This window comes from Pituophis catenifer, unplaced genomic scaffold (genome assembly GCF_029215685.1).
Source record: "Pituophis catenifer annectens isolate HBS135680 unplaced genomic scaffold, rPitCat1.0.hap2 SCAF_3, whole genome shotgun sequence".
Classification (NCBI taxonomy): domain Eukaryota; kingdom Metazoa; phylum Chordata; class Lepidosauria; order Squamata; family Colubridae; genus Pituophis; species Pituophis catenifer.
Genome location: NW_027256883.1, coordinates 34,282,926 through 34,293,353, shown reverse-complemented (window position 1 = coordinate 34,293,353; position 10,428 = coordinate 34,282,926).

The following is a 10,428-nucleotide window of genomic DNA, read 5'->3' as shown; positions in this document are numbered from 1 at the left end:
GTAAAAAATACATTTGAGTAAATAATAATTCAGAGATTAACTCCTCCCATCGCCAACCCAAGAAATTTGGAGTTCAGGTCACTTCAGGAGTTTGAAACAGATTATTACATGGTTTATCTTTGGTGTTTTAAAAAAATTAGTTCATGTATACAAGTAGTCCTTGGTTAATTATAGTAAGTGGGATTCCTATCGCTAAGTGATGCAGTCACGTGATTAGTGCTGGTACTCTCCATTGCTGTAGTTAAACAACCATTGCAGATCTCTAGTGACTTGCAAGCAAAGTGGCAGGTAGATAAGGCTACATGAGTGTGGCAGGTCTAGGAGTAGTTGGCAGGTAGGTGACGGTGCGTGTGGCCCATGAGATGCAGCTTTAGTGGGGCTGGGGATGACCACTATCAGGTGGGAAAGATGTGTAAGTATCCCCTGCAGTGAAAGAGTGGCTGGGGGTGATTGCTGCTAGGTATGGAAAAGTGCACTGGTTGCAAGCGGTCAGGCAGGTGTGTGAATGCTATAGAGTTCAGGTTAGTGCTGCAGGCACATACATGCTATCAAATATGAGATCCCTGGGATCTTATACTCCATAACTGGGTCTCCTTAGGATAAAATGCTGTGGGACTAGGCATGAGTTACAGGACCAACTTGCTGGCTTCTCTTTTGACTTTGCTTGTGGGAAGCAGGCAAGGAAGGATACAAATGGTGATTATGGGACACTACAACTGTGTAAGTGGAAGCCAAAAACTCACATTGCAGTCATGTGAAGAAGCGAAACTTCTTCAAAAAAACCCCAGAAAGTCCAGTTGTCTCTTGAAAAAACACCTTTGGGACAACCATGTCCTGGATGACTGAGAATCTCCATACACATTAAGACTCGGTCATAAATACCACTCATTCAGCATCATTGTAACTTTGAACCGTGACAGAATAATGAGTAGTCATTAACTGAGGACTACTTATGTATAGCATCTTGTCAACAGTTGCTTCTCTTTCAAATGCCTTGCATTTTTTCTTACGATGGAATATACAGCATGGAGCCACGTACCTGGACGTTTACTACAGTGAACCTCAACATGCATTTCATGTTAAAACAATATACCTTTCTCTACCATTGCATTAATAGCAACAGAAATGGAATAGTCAAGTTTTTAATTATGTTACTACTTGGCAGGCATGTTCTATCCTAGTTTAGAACTCATATGTTCTAAATGTTTCAAAATAACCTTGAATATGACTTTCATGATGGGTTGAATAACTTGTACTAGCTCTAATTGGCCCACTTGCTCCTTGATATGTGCACATGATTCTCATTAAAGCTAATGGAGCTATATAAATTCCTAAAGGTAAAGAAATAACTTTGAAGGTTCTGTTATATTATTATGGATATTAATGATCTCTTAATTGCAGACATGCTGCAATTTCAAAATGGGGCAAGAAGGAATTAAAAATTGCAAGTTTTTAGCAATTTATTTACAATAAACATTTGTGTAGTTGAAGTTACCGTTGAAAGTTCATGTAAGAAGTATTTTCTAATGACCCTAGATGACTCCACTTTACATTAATTTTTCCTGATGAATTAGACAAATGGAGCTTGCAACAATAATGTTATATCAAATCTGAACTCTAATGCCTGTATATTCTGTCCATGGGTCAAGGGGCCAAAACAGATCCTAATGGGTACCAGGAAAGGAAAATACAGCTTTGGCAAAGTGTTATGTTTTTTTCTCCACAGGAAGAGGAGAAATATTTCACCATGGAAATAACATGTTTGTTATTGACTACAAGCTTGTGTAGACAGTGGAATGTTAAAGAAACATTCAAAATTTGTTTTGGATTTTTTTTTTTTACATGTCAGCGTATTGTTTTGATTTGTAAATTAAATGGAATTTTCAAGGTATTTTAACATTTAATTTGAAATAGGCGCTCCTTGCTTTCTCTTTTCCCCTAGTCTGTTGGTCATAGCTTGTATCATCCTCTACTAGAATTTCAGTGGGACCAGGGAAAACAGCCTTTAACTGGATTTTTCAGTGGAGGTGGCAATAGTATTAGAAATGCATGTTTTCTCTGCTTATTTAATCTTATTTACATTTCTAATGCTTTTTACATTTTTAATATTTTATGTTCTTGTTTTTATTGTGTTTTAAGCTGCTCAGAGTCACTTTGATAGTGAGATAGATAGCATATAAATTTAACAAAAAAATAAAATAAAAATCGAGGTCACTCCCCACGTCTGTTCTTCAGTCCAACTTCTGATAATCCCATAGCTATGTACAGTACATGGTAGCACTTTTTTTCTACTTTACTCAGTGTGGGATAAAGACAGTGGTAGTGATGAAGAAAATTGGAAAATTGGAGACAAAATATATCTCATGATGTTGCTCCAATGCTGTGACTTAGATACAATACTTACATCAGATCAGGGGTGGGTTCTACTTACCTTTACTACCGGTTCGCAGTGGGGCCCCGTGCGTGTGCTCGCTTCGCTCGTGCAGAAGCATTTTTATGATGTCAGAGTCAGTGGACAGGGCCTCCTGCTGGTTTTACTACCGGTTCTATAGAACCAGTGCGAACCGGGGGTAACCCACCACTGCATCAGATGTTGAAAAGAGGTATGTAATGGGGTATTTGTATGATGATGTCAACATATGCATCCCATTTTGTTATCACCTTTTCTTGTTGTTACTGTTAGAATAGATACATGGAAGAGTTGTAGTAGTTATTAAACTGGTTGCTGAGATTCAGCTGTGGTACTACAGCTCTGGGACTACAGTAGATGATTGGCTGATGTTGCATCAGGCCATGATTTATTTAGGTAGAAACTAACAATTGGCTGAAATTATAAATTGTATTAATTCATAAACCACAGTTTACAAACTGCATGGCTAGATTCACCCTCTACCAGGGGTGAAATCCAGCAGGTTCTGACAGGTTCTGGAGAACCGGTAGCGGAAATTCTGAGTAGTTTGGAGAACCGGTAGCGGAAATTTTGAGTAGTTCAGAGAACTGGCAAATACCAACTCTGGCTGGCCCCAAAGTGGGGTGGGAATGGAGATTTTGCAGTATGCTTCCCCTGCCACGCCTACCAAGCCACACCTGCCACGCCACACCCACAGAACTGGTAGTAAAAAATTTGGATTTCACCACTGCCCTATACAGTAAGCCAAAACCAAGCCAACCATATTTTGCTTAATGGAATACATGCCTCCAATCATATCAAGATCACCTAGGGAAATTTTGGATCTCCTTAGGTATTACTCATAAGATGTTATAAATTATGGCATGCTTACTATACCCCGTGTACTACTGTCATCTACTAAGATACTGCTGTTTGAAGGTTTCGTGATTGTCCTGGACAACAAGGAACTTGGATCATAACTGAACAAGTATGCATTTTTATAGAGCTTCTTGGTAATTTACCATTTGCAGACAAACATATATAGTTATCAGATAAGCTCAGCTTCCTCTCCACCTTCTTTGAGCTAAACTCTGCTTGCATTATCCATCATTTTTGGCTAGTGGAAGAGCTTTGAAGCCTATCTCCTTTTTTCAAACTTCTATGTAAAAAATTACTCTTGTCTTTGTGCAGTTCAAATCCTTTTGTTAATTATACTGAACCCGGGTTTCCACTGAAACTCCAACAGTAGCGTTATCAGCATGTGATCTATCAAGGCCCCATGATTTCTTCTTCAATGGCTTTTGTAAGTTTAGTGCTTTTTCTGTAGACTTCGTTATACAAAAGATGTGCTACTGTGCACTGTTTTGATCAAAGTTATAGTCATGTGAGTATTTTTAAATTTTAATCTAGTTTCTAGTCTTTTTTTAAAATTTTAGCAAGTTGGTTCCCATCTTTACCCTTGCATCCCAAGCTGCACAGGAAAGTAGAATTCAATCTTAATCAGAAATTAAAATGTTAATCTGTTTTGTTTAACAAAACACATATTAAGTGATTTCCAGTGCAGTATAACATAGCAAAACACAGAGAAACATATTCTTTGCTTTCAGATACTTAATAGTGCCCATTAAATGTCTATCTTAAAGTGAATATACTGAACATTAGAATAAAACAGGCAGATGTTGGGAGAAAACCAAAAAAACATACTTAAACAGAGAAATTGGCAGTGATAAAGCTGCTATAAACTGCATGACATATCCTTTTCAGAAGGATAGTAGAAAATATTCTGCTAAGGATGGATACTGGCCAGAGAGATTGACTCATTCCTATTTTGTCTTTTGTTCATTTTCAACACTTGAAAGAACATCAGCCTGTAGTAATAGTTGATGTTCCTTGTCTTTCCATCTGTATGCCCCTGCTTTTAATTAAAATAATACTTTGGCCAAGGTGACTTTAAACTTAATTGTTTAATTAGTAAATTAATTAATGAAGTGAAAGCAAAATAAATGCTTTAGGGCCAACCAAGAGGAGAAAAGAAGAAGTATAGTTTACCAACTTTTGATTCACATTCAACAAATATCTGCATTGAGGTTTTCGGTTGACGTCGCAGCAAGACAGTCGGGGAAATAGCAGGCTCTGATGAATCCCGCGAAAACCCCGGCTGCCGAACCGCCGCTGATGGGTCTGCAGACCGAACCTGTCCTGTAGGGACAGGGGAAGAAGAGGGGCACCTCGGAAGACTGAAAGGAACAGGCAAGTTCCTTGGAGGTCAGAGGAAACCCTCTGTGAGTCAGCAGCGGGGGGCGGCAGGCATGGCGGCTGCCACAAAGCTGTGACAACTGGGCAAGAAAAGTGCTGGAGGAAAGCGAAGTAAAACGGAGTCTTTTGAAGCTGGGTGAGTGACAACAGCCCAGCCTTACAACAACATTTGGAGCTAGCCTAAAACAGCGGCTAAGTAACAAAGGGGCTTTGGAATTTTTTTTTAACTGTAACTTTAAAGAACAAAGACCCCAGAAACAACTAATTTTGGAACAAGAACTAAGAGACTTAATTTAGAGATATGGTAAAAGGACTAAACACTTTAAAAATCTGAATTGGACTAAGGAAAAAAAAAGATTTGATACTTTTTTAACTAAAAGAAGAAAACATAATGGACGGTTATATAATAAGAAATAAAATGGAGTCTTGCATGACTAATGGGAAATGTGGATTATAGAGAGACACCATCTGGCGTAAAGAGGAACTTTGTAACCTCCCTTTGTTATGAGAACTTTGAGCTCTACAAAAATAAAAAATAAAAAAAAGTAAAAATTTCTGAACTGTGGAGGAGGATTTTTCTTTCCGGCCTGCAAGCAGCTAGATTTTGGTGAAGAAAAGGAATTTACAATGCTCCTACAATTGAACAAATAATAATTTGAATGTTGGCGCAGGAATAGAAGAAAGATTAAGTGCAGCCTTAAAAGAAAGAGATTTGATACACTGTATCCGGAATAAAATATGGAAAGAGATTTAATTGGACTCATGGAGAATAAAATTAAAAACTTGGAAAATGGAAGGAAATTTACTTTTCAACTTTAGAGATGTGAATCCTGGCTCCAATTTTCATAACCCGAGGACTACCTATATACTTATTCCTCATTAACTGTGGACTTTAGGGATGGGATTTGTTTGCTGATGTTAATAACTAATATCCTCTTCTTTGAATTGCTTTTTTGAATAGTGACCAAATTATCTTCAAATGACATAGAAACTTCTTATAATTAATTCTTTAGTCTGATTCTTTTGGAACATGGAACTGAATACTGATAAATGACTGGGGATGTAGAGTATATGTGAGGAGAAGCTTTTTTGTTCTTTTTGATTTTCATTCCATCTTGGATCGGATTGTTCTGATGCAGAACCAATGTTTTATAGCCTGTCACAATTTAATAATCAAATTTGATGCTAGATCTGGCAGAAACAATTTGATTGACAGAAAATGCTGTTATGTATGGATGGGATGCTCTCTTCCTGTATAACAAGATCTTTGAATGGCAGTTTAACAATGGTACAATTGCCACTGTACATGCAGTAAATGATTCTGATTGTGGTACCAGCAGTACTGCATCATCTGTATTTGGTGTAGAATATTCTTAAGGTGAGCTTTAAAAATAACTTTATAGGTTGTGACAATTAATTACACATTGTGAAGCAATGTAAATTATCACTGCTTTGGAAAATGGTACCAAAGTTCAAAGTTGTGGTGTACAGTATTGAAATACGTTGGCCTCTAAATCAAATATTCCAGGCAAACTCTTTTCAGTTTGCATTCATTAATATTAACTTTAGTATGTTTTTAATATGAGGAAAAATGAGATTCCAAATCTGATTTTGATGTACCTTCAGGTGTTTGCAATGAGCATCTTCTCAGGCTGCTAGCAAGGAACATGATATCTTGGAAGAAATTAAAATATGAGCTGGAAAAGAATTGCTGGCTTCCTCAGCTGCTTGATATTTTCCCTATTGAAGGAATGAATGAGTCCTGGTCTACTGTTAAGTGAGACAAAAAAGGCTGCAGGGGAAAAAAAGAGTATAAACAATTTCCCTGTGGATGATCTACAGGCCATGGCATTCTCTTCCCTCACCACTTTTTTGCCTCTGTAATATCAAGGACAAGACTTTAATATAATAGAGCTGCCTTAATTAATGAAATTCAGTAGGAGAAAATCAGGAGCTTCGGGGGATAAAATAAAAGAGAGGATCTCATTTACCATGCATACAACCTAGAGAGGATGCCCCTATTAAATGTGGTCTGTAATTCCCCAGTGTTTATTGTAATGCAGTGACATTGATTCAATATATTCAATAGGTGAAAATAAAAATTTACAGGAACAAAAACTGAGGGCATTGATGAGGAACTGATTTTCCTTGAGCTCACCTGCTCTTTCCAATTATCCAAGCAGTGACAAAAGTAGGCAGATAAGTATCCCTCACACTGCCTTGAACTCTTTCTTTTGTACAATTGTGCAAACTAGAACTAGAAGAAGAGAGAAATGTCAAGGAGGAGCCTGGGATGTAACTAAATGAAACTTTTATTGAATTTTTAATACTTCAAAGGTGGTTATTACAGTGAAAATCTGACCCAGTTTTTACATACGGAACATGGTTTACATAGAAGGAAAAATAATTTTCCTTGAATACTCTTGGTTAGAAAATTTGAATGCCTTATTAGAAAACCATTTTACTTATTTATAGATGTTACCACCCCACCGCCACATTTTTCAGTGCCCTGAGTGGCTTACAAAATGTCTACACAGAAATGCCAAGCAAATTCTGAAGAATATGAAAACTAAATCAGAGGTTGGGTAACTAATAGAAATTGGCTCTGAGGGACATGCTTTAACTTTACCATATAAAATAGGACAAATAGCATTAACTGAATGTTCTTGATGGGGGCATGTTAAAAGTAGATCTGCAGAACCAAAATGTTCTGCCTCCTATCACTACGTGCCTTCTAAGCACTTTGGAATAAGACATCATTTCAGCTTCTTCAAATCTTCAATATGTTACTCCTGGAACAGCAAACAATATATAAGCGGTGTGCTTTCTCAGAGTGGCTTTTTAGAACACCATTTCTCAACCTCAGCAACTTTAAGATGTGCAGACTGAAGTTCACACATCTTAAAATTGCTGAGATTAAGAAACACTGTTATAGGACAAAGGTAGGGACTTTCCAGATGTTTGGGAAGAAACGTTTACTTCAAGGTGAAATGACCCACAACATCTGAAAGGAGCCATGTTTTCTATTCTGTTTGGGAAAGCACAGGCTAATGTTGCCTATTCAAGACAGAACTTGATTTATTGACATTTAAGCCCCTACAGTTCATAGCAATTTATTTTTTTAAAGCAAATTACATTGTGGCTTGTGGGTTTCTATAGATGTTTAGCTACAGAACAGTGCAGTAGAGGTGGGCTTCACATAATTTAACAACTGGTTCGCCTAGTGCAGAACCAAAAATGTGACCCCACTTGCATGTGGCTTCAAACAAACGTGATTTCATGCACGCGAATTCCAGCACACCTTCTCGGGCAGCTGCGGTGAGTAGAGTGGGCGAGGCGCAGCAATCAGCTGGGCTGGGTGGGCTGGGTGAATGAGCTAGAGAGTGAGATATATAGGACAGTATAGCGCCAGGGCAGGTGGGCGGACCCAGTCGGTGGTCAGAACTACCAGTTTGCCTGAACTGGTCCGAACCGGCAGCAGCCCACCTCTTGAGTGCAGTACATGTAATACATGTTTAGTTTAATTCTGACATCTAATGTTCAGAATTTATTTATCAGGACAGCACGTTGTCAGGCTAATAAAAGTGCCGAATAGCTCAGGCAACAATTTTTTTTTATCTATTACTAATAAAATGCTGTTAAATGTAAAGCATACTATGCAAGTATACTTATCTGAAAGGAATAGTCAGTGACCCATATTAGAGAAGAACTAAACATGATCAACCACATGCATCTTTTAAAAATATTGAATATCATCGCAGTCATTTGTTTTCATAGTAGGCTTTGCTTTCTTGCTCAAGTCATCAGTGACAATTTTGATTCCACACAATAGCCAAAAGTTCTGTTTTGAATAGATTTGGAGTTCTGCATTGTTTTTCTTAGTTTAGATAACAGTTACGACATAAGTAGTTTCAAGGATTATTTTTAAAATATTTAATGTGATATTTATATATGGCTGACCATAGACAAATACAATGAAACAAATACCTAAAACCAATAAAAATATCCATCCACCATTCTTCGGAACCTAGAAAACAAGCCACGTTTACAGATTAAAAGTTATTTTTAAAAAATCCACTGTTTTTTGCTTTGGAGACACCATCCAGTTATCCAGAGGCATGCTGTCCCAAATGGATGGAGATGATGTAGTTAAAAGAATATATCATCATCAGCAATATTACCATCAATGGTCTTTATGCCCAAGCAATGAGAACTTTCAGGAGTTGCAGTGTTCATTTAAAAATCTGCTTCCAAGGAAGGAAATTACTAGATACATAGTGTTTCTATTTAATAAATCCAATTTATTGCAGACACAGGAAACTTCTAACTTTCTTGAATGAGGACTCTATTAGGCATTTGAATAGTTTGCAAAGTGTTGTGAAAAAGTAGGACAGGATCTGAATTTGATTTTATTTAATTTAAATGTAATAATAAATGTGGTTATTTTTCAGTCATTTATTTTACTAATTTTTCTTTGTATCACATTACAAATTGTAAATTAGCATCAGCTGTTGAAGTTCTCTAAGCTCTGTATTGAAAACTAGGGCCTTGTGCTCTTCAACTCTGGTTTAAATAGCAAAGATAAGGGTTCGCAGTAGTAACATACGCCAGCTTCCTGTTTCTGTTTCATATAGGAATCCTGCAACTACTTCCATTCCTTCCTTACAACATTCTAATTTTATTTGCTTTTCAGACCTTTGTTGAAACACATCACCCAACCATTACTATCAGCTTTCATTTGTCAAGAAGAATTGCTATGTTTATGGCTCTACTCAAATAATATACTCAAGAATTACAGATGGGGAAGGACTTGTCTCTATCAGCTTTTTAAAATAATCAGTGATTTGTCTAAGATTGGATTCATGGCTGAAAAAAGAAATGTTTCAAGTTCTCTTAAATTTAAGATAGTCACTTGCAGGGTGCAGAGTATTTTCCATTTTGCATATAAGATACCAGGAGGAAAGGATTTATTTAAAAAAGAAATTCCACCAGTCAAGCTTATAAATTCCCCTTCTTTCTAGAAAATTCTGGATTTTCTACAAGTGTAGCAAAAGATTACATAAAAGATATGTACCATTTATACCAGAGGTGTCAAACTCACGCCCACCCATGCCTTTAGTGAAAGGGGGGGAAGTTGTGATATGTCACGTGACAATAATGTGACAACGCGAGATTGACACCTTTGATTTATACTATGGGAACTGATATTCCAAGTCAGTCCTTAGTAAGATATATAAATAATTTTTCTTGTGGCTTGTGTCATAATCCCAGCATCTTTGTCTCTAATGATAGAACTCTGTGGCATCTTTTAATTGTTTATTTGGATGTTGCTCTCAATATGCCTTCAATAATACATTCCTCTGATTTGCCTGCACTGATTTTTTTAGATCCCAGAATAAATTGAGCGGTGGCAAAAAGCTTATTATCTTGGAAATTTTAGAAATTATTTATATTATAGGTAGATACAGTTAACAATTTTGGAACTCTGCTTTGTTACATGAATCTTGTTCTTGCACTTCTATCTGTCGACTGGTGCTGGTATATAGAGACAAGATAACCTACATATCATATATATTGGATTTCTGTGTGATGTGCAATTTTGATAGGCTCTTCTCCATGCTATGGAATCTGAAGACATAAAGAACATCTTCTCCAGTGTGAGGAGAAGGTGGTTCAGGAATTTAATGGTGGGAATGGATGCAGCTTTTCATCTTATGTTTCTTGTTAACCCATGTGCAAAGGAATACAACAATATTACTGCAGATAATCATTAATGGCTTTGA